Here is a 23,173-nt window from a genome sequence, read left to right on the forward strand (position 1 = left end):
TAGGTCAGTTGGTTAGAGCATGGTGCTAGTAACACCAAGGCTGTGAGCTTGATCACCGTACGGGCAACACCTTTTCTATAAAGTAGAAAAGAAATCCATTAAAAAACAAGGCTATAAAAACACCATATAGGGTTGTTGTTTATTCTGGTAATTTACTGAGCTCTGGTGGCTGATGTTTGGACCAGGACCAGGGTGAGTATTGCTATAGCCATGTAAAGGGCACTGCGGGCTATCAGCCCTCCTTGCTGTGATACCCGCCTCTGCCAAGTTTTCTTGGGTCTCTCAAAGTGCACTTTGTGAAGCACTGTTTAAACATGGACGCGTCACTGAGGTGACACTTTCTCTCCGTTAGTTGCGGTTCCTCTGCTTCTTGGTGGGATGTCCAGAGGTCACGAGAGGTGAAGGAAAGAGCACATGGGTAATGTAGGCATCAGGAAATGATCTTGTGTATATTGGTGACCTTTAAATCATTGTAATCTGGTTTAGTTTAACGAATGCATTGAGCCCCTGGTCCATCAGTGTAAAACTTTAGAAAATAAATACAGATACGTACGTATAATGATATTAGTTTTTCATGACCCTCTTTGTAATATTTCCATCTTAATATCAAATTTTTCTTCTCCATTTTCTTTTCGCTAGCAGCTGAAAAATATAAAATCTTTCAAGACAGAAAAATATGCAGGGCCTCACAGTGACACCAGGACAGAAGGTACAGTGGTGAGTCGTGAAACAGAGTAGGTGCTGTGGCTAAGTTGGTTAAAGTGCCTGTTTAGTAAACAGGAGATCCTGAGTTCGATTCTCAGCAGTTCCTTTTGTTTTACACAACCTCATAGAAGAGGTACTGTTAGATAATAGACTCATTCTTTGTAAACCCAGTTAGTCCTATTATATTTAGGGCTCCCGGTTTTATGGTGTTTATTTTTTTGACATTTCCATCTGTATTTATCCATATTTAATTTGTTGTCAACTTTATCTGTATTCATCCATATTTATTATGGGTTTTGTGAGAAAAATAAAGCTGAAACTGGTATATTTCCATATTTATTTAACCAATAAATATGCAGCCATGCTTTAATGTCTGCCAGGTGTTAGTGATATGAACAAATGCAGAAGATAAATCAATTCACTTATATGAGAGTATGCGCATTTCAGTATCAGTTTGGTTTTGTGAAGTGAAAAGATGTTTTTAAGCTGCACTGCCATCAAAGTACAACATGGGAAGCAGTAATGCAAGCTTCAAACAACAGGTGCAGCACACTTAGCACAAGAGTAGCAAAGACACAATTATGCGGATATGCAGATGTTTACGAACCACATAATTAGTTTCCACGTCAAAATTTAATGACATGATTAAAAATGAAAGCGTAGTCGGCAGGATTCAAACCTGCACGGGGAGGCCCCAATGGATTTCAAGTCCATTGCCTGAACCACTCGGCCAGGACTACACCTTTCAAGATGTGCACTCACTCATAAATAAGCTGTAATGTGGTCTATAGTATGGGTAAAAGATGTTAGTTAATGAAGGGAAGGCGCAGACAATATTGAGCACATAATCTTCTTTAGAAGGTTATAAACTGTGTTCTCTGGAGAATCACAGAAGAAGGTGCAGCAAGGGTCCAGTTCTATGAAATGAATGAATGAATGAATGAATACCTTCTTATATAGCGCATGGCTACCCTAGAGCATCCCAGCGCTGTCAAGACCAAGGACACTATCAAGCATTAGAGAATGTTATTAAACAAGAATGTCTTTAGTTGCTTCCTAAAGGCAGTATGATTTAATTCATGCCTGATGTTGTCAGGGAGTTTATTCCATTCTTTAGCTGCTAGGACCGAAAGTCGGCGGCCACCCATGCGGGCCAGCCTGACCTTTGACACAACGAGCAGATTGCGTTGGTTAGATCTTAGAGATCTGACCGAGTGATAACGACGAAAGAAAGGATCCAGAATGGAAGGGCCAAGGTTGTGAATGGACTTATGTGCCAAACACATAGTCTTAAACACAATCCTTTCATGGACTGGAAGCCAATGGAGCAGTCTAATTGAGGGCTTTGCTGATGACCGTTTAGGGACTTTCATGAGTAAGCGAGCTGCACAATTCTGTACAGCTTGCAAAGTTTTTGTTGTAGTTGCAGAGGCCCCCAGATAGATAGCATTAGCATATTCCAGTCGCGAGAGAACCAGCGACTGTACTAATATACGTCTGGCTTCAAAAGGAAGCAGGTCTAGGATTTTTTTAAGAACTCTCATAAGCCCATAGCAGGTCGCGGCTACTTTGTTAGCCTGATGCTGGAAGTTCAGGGCAGAGTCCAACCAGACCCCTAAACTTTTTTTTTTGGTCTTAGGCTTCGGAGGGGGTCCAAGACACTGCGGCCACCAGGGGTCCAAATTGATTGGGGCTTTATAGCCCAGCAGCATGATGTCTGTTTTGGCTCCATTTAGCTTTAAACAGGACGAGGTCATCCAATCAAGAACATTGGAGAGACAAGGGGTAAGATTGTTAATCCCCTGATGTAAGGTATCGTCTCTCACAAGGGAAACAACCAGCTGCGTGTCATCGGCGTAGGTGACAAGCTGAATTCCCCACGGAAGCACCACCTCAGCCAAAGGTCTCATATAGATATTAAACAGAGTGGGGCTGAGGGATGATCCCTGGGGAACGCCGTGACTCAGTTGCAGCTGGCTTGATGACACCTCATCCTCAAAGACGGAGAAATATCTATCTGATAGAAAGGAGTGAAGCCATTTAAGAGCCAAACCGGAAATCCCTGCATGGCGAAGCCTATGCAGCAGAAGAGAGTGATTTACAGTATCGAAGGCTGCGCTGAGGTCCAGTAGGACCACCGCAGCGCAGCCTCCAGCATCTACAATAGCCCTGGTCGCCTCCACTACCGCCACCAGTGCAGTTTCTGTTCCTTGCTTGGCTCTGAATCCAGTCTGGGATGAGTGTAATGCACCAGAAGACTCAGCAAAAGAGGAAAGAACCTGGTTGACGTGTTTTTCGGCTATTTTACCAAGGCTCGGGAGAAGCGAGATAGGCCTGTAATTCGCCAGATCTTTCGGGTCTAAATTAGGTTTTTTCAGTAGGGCACGAACCTTTGCCTTCTTCCAATTGGGGGGCACTACTCCTGAAGCTAAAGAGGCATTGATGACCTGCATTATTACCGGGCATACTGTTTCAGAGACCTGCTTGAGAACCGTTGGGGGGGCAACATCCTGAGGAGAGCCCGATTTTAGGTGGTTAAGGAGCCTTTCAACATTGGCCAGATCAAGCAGCGGAAAGATTTTGAGAGCTCCAGCTGAATTAGGGGTAACCACATCCGGCGTTTCAGGGCTAGTCTCCAATTCATCTGGACTATGTGGAGTTGTTGCAAAAGTCAAATAAATATTGGAGACTTTGGATGCAAAAAAAGCGGCTAGATCCTCACAATGTTTTTGAGGATCCAAAGCCGGATTAGTAGGTCTATGAGTAGCCACCAGAGATTGGAAGATTTTAAAAATCTCTCTAGGAGCATTAGCTGCTTCTGAGATTTTACCCTGATAATATGCTGCTTGAGTAGATTTTAGTAAGTTATTATAGGATCTGAGAGAGGCTTTATATTGGGTTTTCAAAGCTGGTGCAAAATCCTTTCTCCACTTCCTTTCCACCCGTTTACACAGCCGCTTAAGTTCCTTGAGTTTATCGGAGTACCATGAAAGTGAAGGGAGGTGCAGGTATGAGAGATTGGGTAAGGAGTACAGAGAAAAAGGTACAGGAAGTGAAGGGTTAAGGATTGAGAGCCCAGTGAGTGACAGTGTGTGGTATGGATTAAGCTCGGGTGTGAGATGAACCTGCATAGCATTGAGCATGCAAGTGCTACCAAGCCGAGACCAGTACCTTTTTGGATGAGTGTGGCAGATGGGAGGGTCTGCGGATGATTCTTGCCTTCAATCCATCTTTTCTGGGGAGTGATGGTCGTGCAGCTCTTGTTATTGAAGCACGTTCAGTGCAGCTCATTAAATACTATCTGTGTTCTTTGGTGATGCTCCCCGGTGTTTGCGAATTGGTGCAGGATTATTGGAGCGCTTCAATGTCTTGGCCTGAAACTATGATGGGTCAGCAATGGCCTGTCTGTCTGTCTATTCAATGTCTCTGTGTACAGTCACTGCCTCTTCAGTTTCAATTGAACTCCTTTAGTATCATATTATGCTTTGGCCGGTTAGGTCAGTTGGTTAGAGCATGGTGCTAGTAACACCAAGGCTGTGAGTTCGATCTCCGTACGGACAACACCTTTTCCATAAAGTAGAAAAGACATGCATTAAAAAACAAGGCTATAAAAACATCATATAGGGTTGTTGTTTATTCTGGTAATTTACTGAGCTCTAGTGGCTGATGTTTGGACCAGGACCAGGGTGAGTATTGCTATAGTCATGTTAAGGGCACTGCGGGCTATCAGCCCTCCTTGCTGTGATACCCGCCTCTGCCAAATTTTCTTGGGTCTCTCAAAGTGCACTTTGTGAAGCGCTGTTTGAACATGGACGCGTCACTGAGGTGACACTTTCTCTCCGTGAGTTGCGGTTCCTCTGCTTCTTGGTGGGATGTCCAGAGGTCACGAGAGGTGAAGGAAAGAGCACATGGGTAATGTAGGCATCAGGAATGATCTTGTGTATATTGGTGACCTTTAAATATTTGTAATCTGGTTTAGTTTAACGAATGCATTGAGCCCCTGGTCCATCAGTGTAAAACTTTAGAAAATAAATACAGATACGTACGTATAATGATATTAGTTTTTCATGACCCTCTTTGTAATATTTCCATCTTAATATCAGATTTTTCTTCTCCATTTTCTTTTCGGTAGCAGCTGAAAAATATCAAATCTTTCAAGACAGAAAAATATGCAGGGCCTCACAGTGACACCAGGACAGAAGGTACAGTGGTGATTCGTAAAACAAAGTAGGTGCTGTGGCTTAGTTGGTTAAAGTGCCTGTTTAGTAAACAGGAGATCCTGAGTTCGAATCTCAGCAGTTCCTTTTGTTTTACACAACCTCATAGAAGAGGTACTGTTAGATAATAGACTCATTCTTTGTAAACCCAGTTGGTCCTATTATATTTAGGGCTCCCGGTTTTATGGTGTTTATTTTTTTGACATTTCCGTCTGTATTTATCCATATTTAATCTGTTGTCAACTTTATCTGTATTCATCCATATTTATTATGGGTTTTGTGAGAAAAATAAAGCTGAAACTGGTATATTTCCATATTTATTTAACCAATAAATATGCAGCCATGCTTTAATGTCTGCCAGGTGTTAGTGATATGAACAAATGCAGAAATAAATCAATTCACTTATATGAGAGTATACGCATTTCAGTATCAGTTTGGTTTTGTGAAGTGAAAAGATGTTTTTAAGCTGCACTGCCATCAAAGTACAACATGGGAAGCAGTAATGCAAGCTTCAAACAACAGGTGCAGCACACTTAGCACAAGAGTAGCAAAGACACAATTATGCGGATATGCAGATGTTTACGAACCACATAATTAGTTTCCACGTCAAAATGTAATGACATGATAAAAAGGAAAGCATAGTCAGCAGGATTCAAACCTGCGCATGGAGACCCCAATGGATTTCAAGTCCATCGCCTTAACCACTCGGCCACGACTACACCTTTCAAGATGTGCACTCACTCATAAATAAGCTGTAATGTGGTCTATAGTATGGGTAAAAGATGTTAGTTAATGAAGGGAAAGCGCAGACAATATTGAGCACATTAACTTATTTAGAAGGTTATAAACTGTGTTCTCTGGAGAATCACAGAAGAAGGAGCAGCAAGTGTCCAGTTCTATGAAAGTGAAGGGAGGGGCAGGTATGAGAGATTGGGTAAGGAGTACAGAGAAAAAGGTACAGGAAGTGAAGGGTTAAGGATTGAGAGCCCAGTGAGTTACAATGTGTGGTATGGATTAAGCTCGGGTGTGAGATGAACCTGCATAGCATTGAGCATGCGAGTGCTACCAAGCCGAGACCAGTACCTTTCTGGATGAGTGTGGCAGATGGGAGGGTCTGCGGATGATTCTTGCCTTCAATCCATCTTTTCTGGGGAGTGATGGTCGTGCAGCTCTTGTTATTGAAGCACGTTCAGTGATTCACTTAAATACTATCTGTGTTCTTTGGTGATGCTCCCCGGTGTGTGCGAATTGGTGCAGGATTATTGGAGCGCTTCAATGTCTTGGCCTGAAACTATGATGGGTCAGAAATGGCCTGTCTGTCTGTCTATTCAATGGCCCTGTGTACAGTCACTGCCTCTTCAGTTTCAATAGAACTCCTTTAGTATCACATTATGCTTTGGCCGGTGAGGTCAGTTGGTTAGAGCATGGTGCTAGTAACACCAAGGCTGTGAGTTCGATCTCCGTACGGGCAACACCTTTTCCATGAAGTAGAAAAGAAATCCATTAAAAAACAAGGCTATAAAAACACCATATAGGGTTGTTGTTTATTCTGGTAATTGACTGAGCTCTGGTGGCTGATGTTTGGACCAGGACCAGGATGAGTATTGCTATAGCCATGTAAAGGGCACTGCGGGCTATCAGCCCTCCTTGCTGTGATACCTGCCTCTGCCAAGTTTTCTTGGGTCTCTCAAAGTGCACTTTGTGAAGCGCTGTTTGAACATGGACGCGTCACTGAGGTGACACTTTCTCTCCGTGAGTTGCGGTTCCTCTGCTTCTTGGTGGAAATGTTCAGAGGTCACGAGAGGTGAAGGAAAGAGCACATGGGTAATGTAGGCATCAGGAATGATCTTGTGTATATTGGTGACCTTTAAATAATTGTAATCTGGTTTAGTTTAACGAATGCATTGAGCCCCTGGCCCATCAGTGTAAAACTTTAGAAAATAAATACAGATCCGTACGTATAATGATATTAGTTTTTCATGACCCTCTTTGTAATATTTCCATCTTAATATCAGATTTTTCTTCTCCATTTTCTTTTCGGTAGCAGCTGAAAAATATCAAATCTTTCAAGACAGAAAAATATGCAGGGCCTCACAGTGATACCAGGACAGAAGGTACAGCGGAGAGTCGTGAAACAGAGTAGGTGCTGTGGCTTAGTTGGTTAAAGCGCCTGTCTAGTAAACAGGAGATCCTGAGTTCGAATCTCAGCAGTACCTTTTGTTTTACACAACCTCATAGAAGAGGTACTGTTAGATAATAGGCTCATTCTTTGTAAACCCAGTTGGTCCTATTATATTTAGGGCTCCCGGTTTTATGGTGTTTATTTTTTTGACATTTCCGTCTGTATTTATCCATATTTAATTTGTTGTCAACTTTATCTGTATTCATCCATCTTTATTATGGGTTTTGTGAGAAAAATAAAGCTGAAACTGGTATATTTCCATATTTATTTAACCAATAAATATGCAGCCATGCTTTAATGTCTGCCAGGTGTTAGTGATATGAACAAATGCAGAAATAAATCAATTCACTTATATGAGAGTATGCGCATTTCAGTATCAGTTTGGTTTTGTGAAGTGAAAAGATGTTTTTAAGCTGCACTGTCATCAAAGTACAACATGGGAAGCAGTAATGCAAGCTTCAAACAACAGGTGCAGCACACTTAGCACAAGAGTAGCAAAGACACAATTATGCGGATATGCAGATGTTTATGAACCACATAATTAGTTTCCACGTCAAAATATAATGACATGATCAAAAGGAAAGCGTAGTCGGCAGGATTCGAACCTGCGTGGGGAGACCCCAATGGATTTCAAGTCCAACGCCTTAACCACTCGGCCATGACTACACCTTTCAAGATGTGCACTCTCTCATAAATAAGCTGTAATGTGGTCTATAGTATGGGTAAAAGATGTTAGTTAATGAAGGGAAGTCGCAGATAATATTGAGCACATTATCTTCTTTACAAGGTTATGAACTGTGTTCTCTGGAGAATCACAGAAGAAGGTGCAGTAAGTGTCCAGTTCTATGAAAGTGAAGGGAGGGGCAGGTATGAGAGATTGGGTAAGGAGTACAGAAAAAAAGGTACAGGAAGTGAAGGGTTAAGGATTGAGAGCCCAGTGAGTGACAGTGTGTGGTATGGATTAAGCTCGGGTGTGAGATGAACCTGCATAGCATTGAGCATGCAAGTGCTACCAAGCCGAGATCAGTACCTTTCTGGATGAGTGTGGCAGATGGGAGGGTCTGCGGATGATTCTTGCCTTCAATCCATCTTTTCTGGGGAGTGATGGTCGTGCAGCTCTTGTTATTGAAGCACGTTCAGTGCAGCTCATTAAATACTATCTGTGTTCTTTGGTGATGCTCCCCGGTGTGTGCGAATTGGTGCAGGATTATTGGAGCGCTTCAATGTCTTGGCCTGAAACTATGATGGGTCAGCAATGGCCTGTCTGTCTGTCTATTCAATGTCTCTGTGTACAGTCACTGCCTCTTCAGTTTCAATAGAACTCCTTTAGTATCACATTATGCTTTGGCCGGTTAGGTCAGTTGGTTAGAGCATGGTGCTAGTAACACCAAGGCTGTGAGTTTGATCTCCGTACGGGCAACACCTTTTCCATAAAGTAGAAAAGAAATCCATTAAAAAACAAGGCTATAAAAACACAATATAGGGTTGTTGTTTATTCTGGTAATTTACTGAGCTCTGGTGGCTGATGTTTGGACCAGGACCAGGGCGAGTATTGCTATAGCCATGTAAAGGGCACTGCGGGCTATCAGCCCTCCTTGCTGTGATACCCGCCTCTGCCAAGTTTTCTTGGGTCTCTCAAAGTGCACTTTGTGAAGCACTGTTTAAACATGGACGCGTCACTGAGGTGACACTTTCTCTCCGTTAGTTGCGGTTGCTCTGCTTCTTGGTGGGATGTCCAGAGGTCACAAGAGGTGAAGGAAAGAGCACATGGGTAATGTAGGCATCAGGAAATGATCTTGTTTATATTGGTGACCTTTAAATCATTGTAATCTGGTTTAGTTTAACAAATGCATTGAGCCCCTGGTCCATCAGTGTAAAACTTTAGAAAATAAATACAGATACGTACGTATAATGATATTAGTTTTTCATGACCCTCTTTGTAATATTTCCATCTTAATATCAAATTTTTCTTCTCCATTTTCTTTTCGGTAGCAGCTGAAAAATATCAAATCTTTCAAGACAGAAAAATATGCAGGGCCTCACAGTGACACCAGGACAGAAGGTACAGGGGTGAGTCGTGAAACAGAGTAGGTGCTGTGGCTAAGTTGGTTAAAGTGCCTGTTTATTAAACAGGAGATCCTGAGTTCGAATCTTAGCAGTTCCTTTTGTTTTACACAACCTCATAGAAGAGGTACTGTTAGATAATAGACTCATTCTTTGTAAACCCAGTTAGTCCTATTATATTTAGGGCTCCCGGTTTTATGGTGTTTATTTTTTTGACATTTCCATCTGTATTTATCCATATTTAATTTGTTGTCAACTTTATCTGTATTCATCCATATTTATTATGGGTTTTGTGAGAAAAATAAAGCTGAAACTGGTATATTTCCATATTTATTTAACCAATAAATATGCAGCCATGCTTTAATGTCTGCCAGGTGTTAGTGATATGAACAAATGCAGAAGATAAATCAATTCACTTATATGAGAGTATGCGCATTTCAGTATCAGTTTGGTTTTGTGAAGTGAAAAGATGTTTTTAAGCTGCACTGCCATCAAAGTACAACATGGGAAGCAGTAATGCAAGCTTCAAACAACAGGTGCAGCACACTTAGCACAAGAGTAGCAAAGACACAATTATGCGGATATGCAGATGTTTACGAACCACATAATTAGTTTCCACGTCAAAATTTAATGACATGATTAAAAAGGAAAGCGTAGTCGGCAGGATTCAAACCTGCACGGGGAGGCCTCAATGGATTTCAAGTCCATCGCCTGAACCACTCAGCCACGACTACACCTTTCAAGATGTGCACTCACTCATAAATAAGCTGTAATGTGGTCTATAGTATGGGTAAAAGATTTAGTTAATGAAGGGAAGGCGCAGACAATATTGAGCACATAATCTTCTTTAGAAGGTTATAAACTGTGTTCTCTGGAGAATCACAGAAGAAGGTGCAGCAAGGGTCCAGTTCTATGAAAGTGAAGGGAGGTGCAGGTATGAGAGATTGGGTAAGGAGTACAGAGAAAAAGGTACAGGAAGTGAAGGGTTAAGGATTGAGAGCCCAGTGAGTGACAGTGTGTGGTATGGATTAAGCTCGGGTGTGAGATTAACCTGCATAGCATTGAGCATGCGAGTGCTACCAAGCCAAGACCAGTACCTTTCTGGATGAGTGTGGCAGATGGGAGGGTCTGCGGATGATTCTTGCCTTCAATCCATCTTTTCTGGGGAGTGATGGTCGTGCAGCTCTTGTTATTGAAGCACGTTCAGTGCAGCTCATTAAATACTATCTGTGTTCTTTGGTGATGCTCCCCGGTGTTTGCGAATTGGTGCAGGATTATTGGAGCGCTTCAATGTCTTGGCCTGAAACTATGATGGGTCAGCAATGGCCTGTCTGTCTGTCTATTCAATGTCTCTGTGTACAGTCACTGCCTCTTCAGTTTCAATAGAACTCCTTGAGTATCATATTATGCTTTGGCCGGTTAGGTCAGTTGGTTAGAGCATGGTGCTAGTAACACCAAGGCTGTGAGTTTGATCTCCGTACGGACAACACCTTTTCCATAAAGTAGAAAAGACATGCATTAAAAAACAAGGCTATAAAAACACCATATAGGGTTGTTGTTTATTCTGGTAATTTACTGAGCTCTAGTGGCTTATGTTTGGACCAGGACCAGGGTGAGTATTGCTATAGTCATGTAAAGGGCACTGCGGGCTATCAGCCCTCCTTGCTGTGATTCCCGCCTCTGCCAAATTTTCTTGGGTCTCTCAAAGTGCACTTTGTGAAGCGCTGTTTGAACATGGACGCGTCACTTAGGTGACACTTTCTCTCCGTGAGTTGCGGTTCCTCTGCTGCTTGGTGGGATGTCCAGAGGCCACGAGAGGTGAAGGAAAGAGCACATGGGTAATGTAGGCATCAGGAATGATCTTGTGTATATTGGTGACCTTTAAATAATTGTAATCTGGTTTAGTTTAACGAATGCATTGAGCCCCTGGCCCATCAGTGTAAAACTTTAGAAAATAAATACAGATACGTACGTATAATGATATTAGTTTTTCATGACCCTCTTTGTAATATTTCCATCTTAATATCAGATTTTTCTTCTCCATTTTCTTTTCGGTAGCAGCTGAAAAACATCAAATCTTTCAAGACAGAAAAATATGCAGGGCCTCACAGTGACACCAGGACAGAAGGTACAGTGGTGAGTCATGAAACAGAGTAGGTGCTGTGGCTTAGTTGGTTAAAGTGCCTGTCTAGTAAACAGGAGATCCTGAGTTTGAATCTCAGCAGTACCTTTTGTTTTACACAACCTCATAGAAGAGGTACTGTTAGATAATAGACTCATTCTTTGTACACCCAGTTGGTCCTATTATATTTAGGGCTCCCGGTTTTATGGTGTTTATTTTTTGACATTTCCGTCTGTATTTATCCATATTTAATTTGTTGTCAACTTTATCTGTATTCATCCATATTTATTATGGGTTTTGTGAGAAAAATAAAGCTGAAACTGGTATATTTCCATATTTATTTAACCAATAAATATGCAGCCATGCTTTAATGTCTGCCAGGTGTTAGTGATATGAACAAATGCAGAAGATAAATCAATTCATTTATATGAGAGTATGCGCATTTCAGTATCAGTTTGGTTTTGTGAAGTGAAAAGATGTTTTTAAGCTGCACTGCCATCAAAGTACAACATGGGAAGCAGTAATGCAAGCTTCAAACAACAGGTGCAGCACACTTGGCACAAGAGTAGCAAAGACACAATTATGCGGATATGCAGATGTTTACGAACCACATAATTAGTTTCCACGTCAAAATGTAATGACATAATAAAAAGGAAAGCGTAGTCGGCAGGATTCGAACCTGCGCGGGGAGACCCCAATGGATTTCAAGTCCATCGCCTTAACCACTCAGCCACGACTACACCTTTCAAGATGTGCACTCGCTCATAAATAAGCTGTAATGTGGTCTATAGTATGGGTAAAAGATGTTAGTTAATGAAGGGAAGGCGCAGACAATATTGAGCACATAATCTTCTTTATAAGGTTATAAACTGTGTTCTCTGGAGAATCACAGAAGAATGCGCAGCAAATGTCCAGTTCTATGAAAGTGAAGGGAGGGGCAGGTATGAGAGATTGGGTAATGAGTACAGAGAAAAAGGTACAGGAAGTGAAGGGTTAAGGATTGAGAGCCCAGTGAGTGACAGTGTGTGGTATGGATTAAGCTCGGGTGTGAGATGAACCTGCATAGCATTGAGCATGCGAGTGCTACCAAGCCGAGACCAGTACCTTTCTGGATGAGTGTGGCAGATGGGAGGGTCTGCGGATGATTCTTGCCTTCAATCCATCTTTTCTGGGGAGTGATGGTCGTGCAGCTCTTGTTATTGAAGCACGTTCAGTGCAGCTCATTAAATACTATCTGTGTTCTTTGGTGATGCTCCCCGGTGTGTGCGAATTGGTGCAGGATTATTGGAGCGCTTCAATGTCTTGGCCTGAAACTATGATGGGTCAGCAATGGCCTGTCTGTCTGTCTATTCAATGTCTCTGTGTACAGTCACTGCCTCTTCAGTTTCAATAGAACTCCTTTAGTATCGCATTATGCTTTGGCCGGTTAGGTCAGTTGGTTGGAGCATGGTGCTAATAACACCAAGGCTGTGAGTTCGATCTCCGTACGGGCAACACCTTTTCCATAAAGTAGAAAAGAAATCCATTAAAAAACAAGGCTATAAAAACACCATATAGGGTTGTTGTTTATTCTGGTAATTTACTGAGCCCTGGTGGCTGATGTTTGGACCAGGACCAGGGTGAGTATTGCTATAGCCATGTAAAGGGCACTGCGGGCTATCAGCCCTCCTTGCTGTGATACCCGCCTCTGCCAAGTTTTCTTGGGTCTCTCAAAGTGCACTTTGTGAAGTGCTGTTTGAACATGGACGCGTCACTGATGTGACACTTTCTCTCCGTGAGTTGCGGTTCCTCTGCTTCTTGGAGGGATGTCCAGAGGTCACGAGTAGGTGAAGGAAAGAGCACATGGGTAATGTAGGCATCAGGAATGATCTTGTGTATATTGGTGACCTTTAAATAATTGTAATCTGGTTTAGTTTAACGAATGCATTGAGCCCCTGGCCCATCAGTGTAAAACTTTAGAAAATAAATACAGATACGTACGTATAATGATATTAGTTTTTCATGACCCTCTTTGTAATATTTCCATCTTAATATCAGATTTTAATTCTCCATTTTCTTTTCGGTAGCAGCTGAAAAATATCAAATCTTTCAAGACAGAAACATATGCAGGGCCTCACAGTGACACCAGGACAGAAGGTACAGTGGTGAGTATGAAACAGAGTAGGTGCTGTGGCTTAGTTGGTTAAAGTGCCTGTCTAGTAAACAGGAGATCCCGAGTTCGAATCTCAGCAGTACCTTTTGTTTTACACAACCTCATAGAAGAGGTACTGTTAGATAATAGACTCATTCTTTGTACACCCAGTTGGTCCTATTATATTTAGGGCTCCCGGTTTTATGGTGTTTATTTTTTGACATTTCCGTCTGTATTTATCCATATTTAATTTGTTGTCAACTTTATCTGTATTCATCCATATTTATTATGGGTTTTGTGAGAAAAATAAAGCTGAAACTGGTATATTTCCATATTTATTTAACCAATAAATATGCAGCCATGCTTTAATGTCTGCCAGGTGTTAGTGATATGAACAAATGCAGAAGATAAATCAATTCACTTATATGAGAGTATGCGCATTTCAGTATCAGTTTGGTTTCGTGAAGTGAAAAGATGTTTTTAAGCTGCACTGCCATCAAAGTACAACATGGGAAGCAGTAATGCAAGCTTCAAACAACAGGTGCAGCACACTTAGCACAAGAGTAGCAAAGACACAATTATGCGGATATGCAGATGGTTACGAACCACATAATTAGTTTCCACGTCAAAATGTAATGACATAATAAAAAGGAAAGCGTAGTCGGCAGGATTCGAACCTGCGCGGGGAGACCCCAATGGATTTCAAGTCCATCGCCTTAACCACTCGGCCACGACTACACCTTTCAAGATGTGCACTCACTCATAAATAAGCTGTAAATTGGTCTATAGTATGGGTAAAAGATGTTAGGTAATGAAGGGAAGGCGCAGACAATATTGAGCACATAATCTTCTTTATAAGGTTATAAACTGTGTTCTCTGGAGAATCACAGAAGAAGGCGCAGCAAGGGTCCAGCTCTATGAAAGTAAAGGGAGGGGCAGGTATGAGAGATTGGGTAAGGAGTACAGAGAAAAAGGTACAGGAAGTGAAGGGTTAAGGATTGAGAGCCCAGTGAGTGACAGTGTGTGGTATGGATTAAGCTCGGGTGTGAGATGAACCTGCATAGCATTGAGCATGCGAGTGCTACCAAGCCGAGACCAGTACCTTTCTGGATGAGTGTGGCAGATGGGAGGGTCTGCGGATGATTCTTGCCTTCAATCCATCTTTTCTGGGGAGTGATGGTCGTGCAGCTCTTGTTATTGAAGCACGTTCAGTGCAGCTCATTAAATACTATCTGTGTTCTTTGGTGATGATCCCCGGTGTGTGCGAATTGGTGCAGGATTATTGGAGCGCTTCAATGTCTTGGCCTGAAACTATGATGGGTCAGCAATGGACTGTCTGTCTGTCTATTCAATGTCTCTGTGTACAGTCACTGCCTCTTCAGTTTCAATAGAACTCCTTTAGTATCACATTATGCTTTGGCCGGTTAGGTCAGTTGGTTAGAGCATGGTGCTAGTAACACCAAGGCTGTGAGTTCGATCTCCGTACGGGCAACACCTTTTCCATAAAGTAGAAAAGAAATCCATTAAAAAACAAGGCTATAAAAACACCATATAGGGTTGTTGTTTATTCTGGTAATTTACTGAGCTCTGGTGGCTGATGTTTGGACCAGGACCAGGGTGACTATTGCTATAGCCATGTAAAGGGCACTGCGGGTTATCAGCCCTCCTTGCTGTGATACCCGCCTCTGCCAAGTTTTCTTGGGTCTCTCAAAGTGCACTTTGTGAAGCGCTGTTTGAACATGGACGTGTCACTTAGGTGACACTTTCTCTCCGTGAGTTGCGGTTCCTCTGCTTCTTGGTGGGATGTCCAGAGGCCACGAGAGGTGAAGGAAAGAGCACATGGGTAATGTAGGCATCAGGAATGATCTTGTGTATATTGGTGACCTTTAAATAATTGTAATCTGGTTTAGTTTAACGAATGCATTGAGCCCCTGGCCCATCAGTGTAAAACTTTAGAAAATAAATACAGATACGTACGTATAATGATATTAGTTTTTCATGACCCTCTTTGTAATATTTCCATCTTAATATCAGATTTTTCTTCTCCATTTTCTTTTCGGTAGCAGCTGAAAAATATCAAATCTTTCAAGACAGAAAAATATGCAGGGCCTCACAGTGACACCAGGACAGAAGGTACAGTGGTGAGTTGTGAAACAGAGTAGGTGCTGTGGCTTAGTTGGTTAAAGCGCCTGTCTAGTAAACAGGAGATCCTGAGTTCGAATCTCAGCAGTACCTTTTGTTTTACACAACCTCATAGAAGAGGTACTGTTAGATAATAGACTCATTCTTTGTACACCCAGTTGGTCCTATTATATTTAGGGCTCCCGGTTTTATGGTGTTTATTTTTTGACATTTCCGTCTGTATTTATCCATATTTAATTTGTTGTCAACTTTATCTGTATTCATCCATATTTATTATGGGTTTTGTGAGAAAAATAAAGCTGAAACTGGTATATTTCCATATTTATTTAACCAATAAATATGCAGCCATGCTTTAATGTCTGCAAGGTGTTAGTGATATGAACAAATGCAGAAGATAAATCAATTCATTTATATGAGAGTATGCGCATTTCAGTATCAGTTTGGTTTTGTGAAGTGAAAAGATGTTTTCAAGCTGCACTGCCATCTAAGTACAACATGGGAAGCAGTAATGCAAGCTTCAAACAACAGGTGCAGCACACTTGGCACAAGAGTAGCAAAGACACAATTATGCGGATATGCAGATGTTTACGAACCACATAATTAGTTTCCACGTCAAAATGTAATGACATAATAAAAAGGAAAGCGTAGTCGGCAGGATTCGAACCTGCGCGGGGAGACCCCAATGGAATTCAAGTCCATCGCCTTAACCACTCAGCCACGACTACACCTTTCAAGATGTGCACTCGCTCATAAATAAGCTGTAATGTGGTCTATAGTATGGGTAAAAGATGTTAGTTAATGAAGGGAAGGCGCAGACAATATTGAGCACATAATCTTCTTTATAAGGTTATAAACTGTGTTCTCTGGAGAATCACAGATGAAGGCGCAGCAAGGGTCCAGTTCTATGAAAGTGAAGGGAGGGGCAGGTATGAGAGATTGGGTAAGGAGTACAGAGAAAAAGGTACAGGAAGTGAAGGGTTAAGGATTGAGAGCCCAGTGAGTGACAGTGTGTGGTATGGATTAAGCTCGGGTGTGAGATGAACCTGCATAGCATTGAGCATGCGAGTGCTACCAAGCCGAGACCAGTACCTTTCTGGATGAGTGTGGCAGATGGGAGGGTCTGCGGATGATTCTTGCCTTCAATCCATCTTTTCTGGGGAGTGATGGTCGTGCAGCTCTTGTTATTGAAGCACGTTCAGTGCAGCTCATTAAATACTATCTGTGTTCTTTGGTGATGCTCCCCGGTGTGTGCAAATTGGTGCAGGATTATTGGAGCGCTTCAATGTCTTGGCCTGAAACTATGATGGGTCAGCAATGGCCTGTCTGTCTGTCTATTCAATGTCTCTGTGTACAGTCACTGCCTCTTCAGTTTCAATAGAACTCCTTTAGTATCACATTATACTTTGGCCGGTTAGGTCAGTTGGTTAGAGCATGGTGCTAGTAAACCAAGGCTGTGAGTTCGATCTCCGTACGGGCAACACCTTTTCCATAAAGTAGAAAAGAAATCCATTAAAAAACAAGGCTATAAAAACACCATAAAGGTTGTTGTTTATTCTGGTAATTTACTCTGCTCTGGTGGCTACTGTTTGGACCAGGACCAGGGTGAGTATTGCTATAATCATGTAAAGGGCACTGCGGGCTATCAGCCCTCCTTGCTGTGATACCCGCTTCTGCCAAGTTTTCTTGGGTCTCTCAAAGTGCACTTTGTGAAGCGCTGTTTGAACATGGACGTGTCACTGAGGTGACACTTTCTCTCCGTGAGTTGCGGTTCCTCTGCTTCTTGGTGGGATGTCCAGAGGTCACGAGAGGTGAAGGAAAGAGCACATGGGTAATGTAGGCATCAGGAATGATCTTGTGTATATTGGTGACCTTTAAATAATTGTAATCTGGTTTAGTTTAACGAATGCATTGAGCCTCTGGCCCATCAGTGTAAAATTTTAGAAAATAAATACAGATACGTACGTATAATGATATTAGTTTTTCATGACCCTCTTTGTAATATTTCCATCTTAATATCAGATTTTTCTTCTCCATTTTCTTTTCGGTAGCAGCTGAAAAATATCAAATCTTTCAAGACAGAAAAATATGCAGGGCCTCACATTGACACCAGGACAGAAGGTACAGTGGTGAGTTGTGAAACAGAGTAGGTGCTGTGGCTTAGTTGGTTAAAGCGCCTGTCTAGTAAACAGGAGATCCTGAGTTCGAATCTCAGCAGTACCTTTTGTTTTACACAACCTCATAGAAGAGGTACTGTTAGATAATAGACTCATTCTTTGTAAACCCAGTTGGTCCTATTATATTTAGGGCTCCCGGTTTTATGGTGTTTATTTTTTGACATTTCCGTCTGTATTTATCCTTATTTAATTTCTTGTCAACTTTATCTGTATTCATCCATATTTATTATGGGTTTTGTGAGAAAAATAAAGCTGAAACTGGTATATTTCCATATTTATTTAACCAATAAATATGCAGCCATGCTTTAATGTCTGCAAGGTGTTAGTGATATGAACAAATGCAGAAGATACATCAATTCACTTATATGAGAGTATGCGCATTTCAGTATCAGTTTGGTTTCGTGAAGTGAAAAGATGTTTTTAAGCTGCACTGCCATCTAAGTACAACATGGGAAGCAGTAATGCAAGCTTCAAACAACAGGTGCAGCACACTTAGCACAAGAGTAGCAAAGACACAATTATGCGGATATGCAGATGGTTACGAACCACATAATTAGTTTCCACGTCAAAATGTAATGACATAATAAAAAGGAAAGCGTAGTCGGCAGGATTCGAACCTGCGCGGGGAGACCCCAATGGATTTCAAGTCCATCGCCTTAACCACTCGGCCACGACTACACCTTTCAAGATGTGCACTCACTCATAAATAAGCTGTAAATTGGTCTATAGTATGGGTAAAAGATGTTAGGTAATGAAGGGAAGGCGCAGACAATATTGAGCACATAATCTTCTTTATAAGGTTATAAACTGTGTTCTCTGGAGAATCACAGAAGAAGGCGCAGCAAGGGTCCAGCTCTATGAAAGTGAAGGGAGGGGCAGGTATGAGAGATTGGGTAAGGAGTACAGAGAAAAAGGTACAGGAAGTGAAGGGTTAAGGATTGAGAGCCCAGTGAGTGACAGTGTGTGGTATGGATTAAGCTCGGGTGTGAGATGAACCTGCATAGCATTGAGCATGCGAGTGCTACCAAGCCGAGACCAGTACCTTTCTGGATGAGTGTGGCAGATGGGAGGGTCTGCGGATGATTCTTGCCTTCAATCCATCTTTTCTGGGGAGTGATGGTCGTGCAGCTCTTGTTATTGAAGCACGTTCAGTGCAGCTCATTAAATACTATCTGTGTTCTTTGGTGATGCTCCCCGGTGTGTGCAAATTGGTGCAGGATTATTGGAGCGCTTCAATGTCTTGGCCTGAAACTATGATGGGTCAGCAATGGCCTGTCTGTCTGTCTATTCAATGTCTCTGTGTACAGTCACTGCCTCTTCAGTTTCAATAGAACTCCTTTAGTATCACATTATACTTTGGCCGGTTAGGTCAGTTGGTTAGAGCATGGTGCTAGTAAACCAAGGCTGTGAGTTCGATCTCCGTACGGGCAACACCTTTTCCATAAAGTAGAAAAGAAATCCATTAAAAAACAAGGCTATAAAAACACCATAAAGGTTGTTGTTTATTCTGGTAATTTACTCTGCTCTGGTGGCTACTGTTTGGACCAGGACCAGGGTGAGTATTGCTATAATCATGTAAAGGGCACTGCGGGCTATCAGCCCTCCTTGCTGTGATACCCGCTTCTGCCAAGTTTTCTTGGGTCTCTCAAAGTGCACTTTGTGAAGCGCTGTTTGAACATGGACGTGTCACTGAGGTGACACTTTCTCTCCGTGAGTTGCGGTTCCTCTGCTTCTTGGTGGGATGTCCAGAGGTCACGAGAGGTGAAGGAAAGAGCACATGGGTAATGTAGGCATCAGGAATGATCTTGTGTATATTGGTGACCTTTAAATAATTGTAATCTGGTTTAGTTTAACGAATGCATTGAGCCTCTGGCCCATCAGTGTAAAATTTTAGAAAATAAATACAGATACGTACGTATAATGATATTAGTTTTTCATGACCCTCTTTGTAATATTTCCATCTTAATATCAGATTTTTCTTCTCCATTTTCTTTTCGGTAGCAGCTGAAAAATATCAAATCTTTCAAGACAGAAAAATATGCAGGGCCTCACATTGACACCAGGACAGAAGGTACAGTGGTGAGTCGTGAAACAGAGTAGGTGCTGTGGCTTAGTTGGTTAAAGCGCCTGTCTAGTAAACAGGAGATCCTGAGTTCGAATCTCAGCAGTACCTTTTGTTTTACACAACCTCATAGAAGAGGTACTGTTAGATAATAGACTCATTCTTTGTAAACCCAGTTGGTCCTATTATATTTAGGGCTCCCGGTTTCATGGTGTTTATTTTTTTGACTTTTCCGTCTGTATTTATCCTTATTTAATTTCTTGTCAACTTTATCTGTATTCATCCATATTTATTATGGGTTTTGTGAGAAAAATAAAGCTGAAACTGGTATATTTCCATATTTATTTAACCAATAAATATGCAGCCATGCTTTAATGTCTGCCAGGTGTTAGTGATATGAACAAATGCAGAAGATACATCAATTCACTTATATGAGAGTATGCGCATTTCAGTATCAGTTTGGTTTCGTGAAGTGAAAAGATGTTTTTAAGCTGCACTGCCATCAAAGTACAACATGGGAAGCAGTAATGCAAGCTTCAAACAACAGGTGCAGCACACTTAGCACAAGAGTAGCAAAGACACAATTATGCGGATATGCAGATGGTTACGAACCACATAATTAGTTTCCACGTCAAAATGTAATGACATAATAAAAAGGAAAGCGTAGTCGGCAGGATTCGAACCTGCGCGGGGAGACCCCAATGGATTTCAAGTCCATCGCCTTAACCACTCGGCCACGACTACACCTTTCAAGATGTGCACTCACTCATAAATAAGCTGTAAATTGGTCTATAGTATGGGTAAAAGATGTTAGGTAATGAAGGGAAGGCGCAGACAATATTGAGCACATAATCTTCTTTATAAGGTTATAAACTGTGTTCTCTGGAGAATCACAGAAGAAGGCGCAGCAAGGGTCCAGCTCTATGAAAGTGAAGGGAGGGGCAGGTATGAGAGATTGGGTAAGGAGTACAGAGAAAAAGGTACAGGAAGTGAAGGGTTAAGGATTGAGAGCCCAGTGAGTGACAGTGTGTGGTATGGATTAAGCTCGGGTGTGAGATGAACCTGCATAGCATTGAGCATGCGAGTGCTACCAAGCCGAGACCAGTACCTTTCTGGATGAGTGTGGCAGATGGGAGGGTCTGCGGATGATTCTTGCCTTCAATCCATCTTTTCTGGGGAGTGATGGTCGTGCAGCTCTTGTTATTGAAGCACGTTCAGTGCAGCTCATTAAATACTATCTGTGTTCTTTGGTGATGATCCCCGGTGTGTGCGAATTGGTGCAGGATTATTGGAGCGCTTCAATGTCTTGGCCTGAAACTATGATGGGTCAGCAATGGACTGTCTGTCTGTCTATTCAATGTCTCTGTGTACAGTCACTGCCTCTTCAGTTTCAATAGAACTCCTTTAGTATCACATTATGCTTTGGCCTGTTAGGTCAGTTGGTTAGAGCATGGTGCTAGTAACACCAAGGCTGTGAGTTCGATCTCTGTACGGGCAACACCTTTTCCATAAAGTAGAAAAGAAATCCATTAAAAAACAAGGCTATAAAAACACCATATAGGGTTGTTGTTTATTCTGGTAATTTACTGAGCTCTGGTGGCTGATGTTTGGACCAGGACCAGGGTGACTATTGCTATAGCCATGTAAAGGGCACTGCGGGTTATCAGCCCTCCTTGCTGTGATACCCGCCTCTGCCAAGTTTTCTTGGGTCTCTCAAAGTGCACTTTGTGAAGCGCTGTTTGAACATGGATGTGTCACTTAGGTGACACTTTCTCTCCGTGAGTTGCGGTTCCTCTGCTTCTTGGTGGGATGTCCAGAGGCCACGAGAGGTGAAGGAAAGAGCACATGGGTAATGTAGGCATCAGGAATGATCTTGTGTATATTGGTGACCTTTAAATAATTGTAATCTGGTTTAGTTTAACGAATGCATTGAGCCCCTGGCCCATCAGTGTAAAACTTTAGAAAATAAATACAGATACGTACGTATAATGATATCAGTTTTTCATGACCCTCTTTGTAATATTTCCATCTTAATATCAGATTTTTCTTCTCCATTTTCTTTTCGGTAGCAGCTGAAAAATATCAAATATTTCAAGACAGAAAAATATGCAGGGCCTCACAGTGACACCAGGACAGAAGGTACAGTGGTGAGTTGTGAAACAGAGTAGGTGCTGTGGCTTAGTTGGTTAAAGCGCCTGTCTAGTAAACAGTAGATCCTGAGTTCGAATCTCAGCAGAACCTTTTGTTTTACACAACCTCATAGAAGAGGTACTGTTAGATAATAGACTCATTCTTTGTACACCCAGTTGGTCCTATTATATTTAGGGCTCCCGGTTTTATGGTGTTTATTTTTTGACATTTCCGTCTGTATTTATCCATATTTAATTTGTTGTCAACTTTATCTGTATTCATCCATATTTATTATGGGTTTTGTGAGAAAAATAAAGCTGAAACTGGTATATTTCCATATTTATTTAACCAATAAATATGCAGCCATGCTTTAATGTCTGCAAGGTGTTAGTGATATGAACAAATGCAGAAGATAAATCAATTCATTTATATGAGAGTATGCGCATTTCAGTATCAGTTTGGTTTTGTGAAGTGAAAAGATGTTTTCAAGCTGCACTGCCATCAAAGTACAACATGGGAAGCAGTAATGCAAGCTTCAAACAACAGGTGCAGCACACTTGGCACAAGAGTAGCAAAGACACAATTATGCGGATATGCAGATGTTTACGAACCACATAATTAGTTTCCACGTCAAAATGTAATGACATAATAAAAAGGAAAGCGTAGTCGGCAGGATTCGAACCTGCGCGGGGAGACCCCAATGGAATTCAAGTCCATCGCCTTAACCACTCAGCCACGACTACACCTTTCAAGATGTGCACTCGCTCATAAATAAGCTGTAATGTGGTCTATAGTATGGGTAAAAGATGTTAGTTAATGAAGGGAAGGCGCAGACAATATTGAGCACATAATCTTCTTTATAAGGTTATAAACTGTGTTCTCTGGAGAATCACAGATGAAGGCGCAGCAAGGGTCCAGTTCTATGAAAGTGAAGGGAGGGGCAGGTATGAGAGATTGGGTAAGGAGTACAGAGAAAAAGGTACAGGAAGTGAAGGGTTAAGGATTGAGAGCCCAGTGAGTGACAGTGTGTGGTATGGATTAAGCTCGGGTGTGAGATGAACCTGCATAGCATTGAGCATGCGAGTGCTACCAAGCCGAGACCAGTACCTTTCTGGATGAGTGTGGCAGATGGGAGGGTCTGCGGATGATTCTTGCCTTCAATCCATCTTTTCTGGGGAGTGATGGTCGTGCAGCTCTTGTTATTGAAGCACGTTCAGTGCAGCTCATTAAATACTATCTGTGTT

The 23,173-nt window shown here is 41.9% G+C and overlaps 17 non-coding genes across 17 annotated transcripts; 7 read left to right on the forward strand and 10 right to left on the reverse strand.

The window, feature by feature from the left end:
• Positions 1 to 1,363: 1,363 nt before the first annotated feature.
• Positions 1,364 to 1,445, reverse strand: TRNAS-UGA (transfer RNA serine (anticodon UGA)). The gene has a single exon. It is a non-coding gene; the product is annotated as a tRNA-Ser (tRNA).
• Positions 1,446 to 4,935: 3,490 nt separating this feature from the next.
• On the forward strand, positions 4,936 to 5,009 carry TRNAT-AGU (transfer RNA threonine (anticodon AGU)). The gene has a single exon. It is a non-coding gene; the product is annotated as a tRNA-Thr (tRNA).
• A 550-nt stretch (positions 5,010 to 5,559) lies between these two features.
• On the reverse strand, positions 5,560 to 5,641 carry TRNAS-UGA (transfer RNA serine (anticodon UGA)). Its single transcript has one exon. It is a non-coding gene; the product is annotated as a tRNA-Ser (tRNA).
• A 1,423-nt stretch (positions 5,642 to 7,064) lies between these two features.
• Positions 7,065 to 7,138, forward strand: TRNAT-AGU (transfer RNA threonine (anticodon AGU)). The gene has a single exon. It is a non-coding gene; the product is annotated as a tRNA-Thr (tRNA).
• Positions 7,139 to 7,688: 550 nt separating this feature from the next.
• On the reverse strand, positions 7,689 to 7,770 carry TRNAS-UGA (transfer RNA serine (anticodon UGA)). The gene has a single exon. It is a non-coding gene; the product is annotated as a tRNA-Ser (tRNA).
• A 1,424-nt stretch (positions 7,771 to 9,194) lies between these two features.
• Positions 9,195 to 9,268, forward strand: TRNAN-AUU (transfer RNA asparagine (anticodon AUU)). The gene has a single exon. It is a non-coding gene; the product is annotated as a tRNA-Asn (tRNA).
• Positions 9,269 to 9,820: 552 nt separating this feature from the next.
• Positions 9,821 to 9,902, reverse strand: TRNAS-UGA (transfer RNA serine (anticodon UGA)). Its single transcript has one exon. It is a non-coding gene; the product is annotated as a tRNA-Ser (tRNA).
• Positions 9,903 to 11,324: 1,422 nt separating this feature from the next.
• Positions 11,325 to 11,398, forward strand: TRNAT-AGU (transfer RNA threonine (anticodon AGU)). Its single transcript has one exon. It is a non-coding gene; the product is annotated as a tRNA-Thr (tRNA).
• A 550-nt stretch (positions 11,399 to 11,948) lies between these two features.
• TRNAS-UGA (transfer RNA serine (anticodon UGA)) lies at positions 11,949 to 12,030 on the reverse strand. Its single transcript has one exon. It is a non-coding gene; the product is annotated as a tRNA-Ser (tRNA).
• Positions 12,031 to 14,077: 2,047 nt separating this feature from the next.
• TRNAS-UGA (transfer RNA serine (anticodon UGA)) lies at positions 14,078 to 14,159 on the reverse strand. Its single transcript has one exon. It is a non-coding gene; the product is annotated as a tRNA-Ser (tRNA).
• Positions 14,160 to 15,582: 1,423 nt separating this feature from the next.
• On the forward strand, positions 15,583 to 15,656 carry TRNAT-AGU (transfer RNA threonine (anticodon AGU)). The gene has a single exon. It is a non-coding gene; the product is annotated as a tRNA-Thr (tRNA).
• Positions 15,657 to 16,206: 550 nt separating this feature from the next.
• Positions 16,207 to 16,288, reverse strand: TRNAS-UGA (transfer RNA serine (anticodon UGA)). Its single transcript has one exon. It is a non-coding gene; the product is annotated as a tRNA-Ser (tRNA).
• A 1,421-nt stretch (positions 16,289 to 17,709) lies between these two features.
• On the forward strand, positions 17,710 to 17,783 carry TRNAT-AGU (transfer RNA threonine (anticodon AGU)). Its single transcript has one exon. It is a non-coding gene; the product is annotated as a tRNA-Thr (tRNA).
• Positions 17,784 to 18,333: 550 nt separating this feature from the next.
• TRNAS-UGA (transfer RNA serine (anticodon UGA)) lies at positions 18,334 to 18,415 on the reverse strand. The gene has a single exon. It is a non-coding gene; the product is annotated as a tRNA-Ser (tRNA).
• A 1,421-nt stretch (positions 18,416 to 19,836) lies between these two features.
• On the forward strand, positions 19,837 to 19,910 carry TRNAT-AGU (transfer RNA threonine (anticodon AGU)). The gene has a single exon. It is a non-coding gene; the product is annotated as a tRNA-Thr (tRNA).
• Positions 19,911 to 20,461: 551 nt separating this feature from the next.
• Positions 20,462 to 20,543, reverse strand: TRNAS-UGA (transfer RNA serine (anticodon UGA)). The gene has a single exon. It is a non-coding gene; the product is annotated as a tRNA-Ser (tRNA).
• Positions 20,544 to 22,590: 2,047 nt separating this feature from the next.
• Positions 22,591 to 22,672, reverse strand: TRNAS-UGA (transfer RNA serine (anticodon UGA)). Its single transcript has one exon. It is a non-coding gene; the product is annotated as a tRNA-Ser (tRNA).
• Between the last annotated feature and the right edge of the window lie 501 nt (positions 22,673 to 23,173).

Source organism: Triturus cristatus, chromosome 4_2 (genome assembly GCF_964204655.1).
Source record: "Triturus cristatus chromosome 4_2, aTriCri1.1, whole genome shotgun sequence".
NCBI classification, from domain to species: domain Eukaryota; kingdom Metazoa; phylum Chordata; class Amphibia; order Caudata; family Salamandridae; genus Triturus; species Triturus cristatus.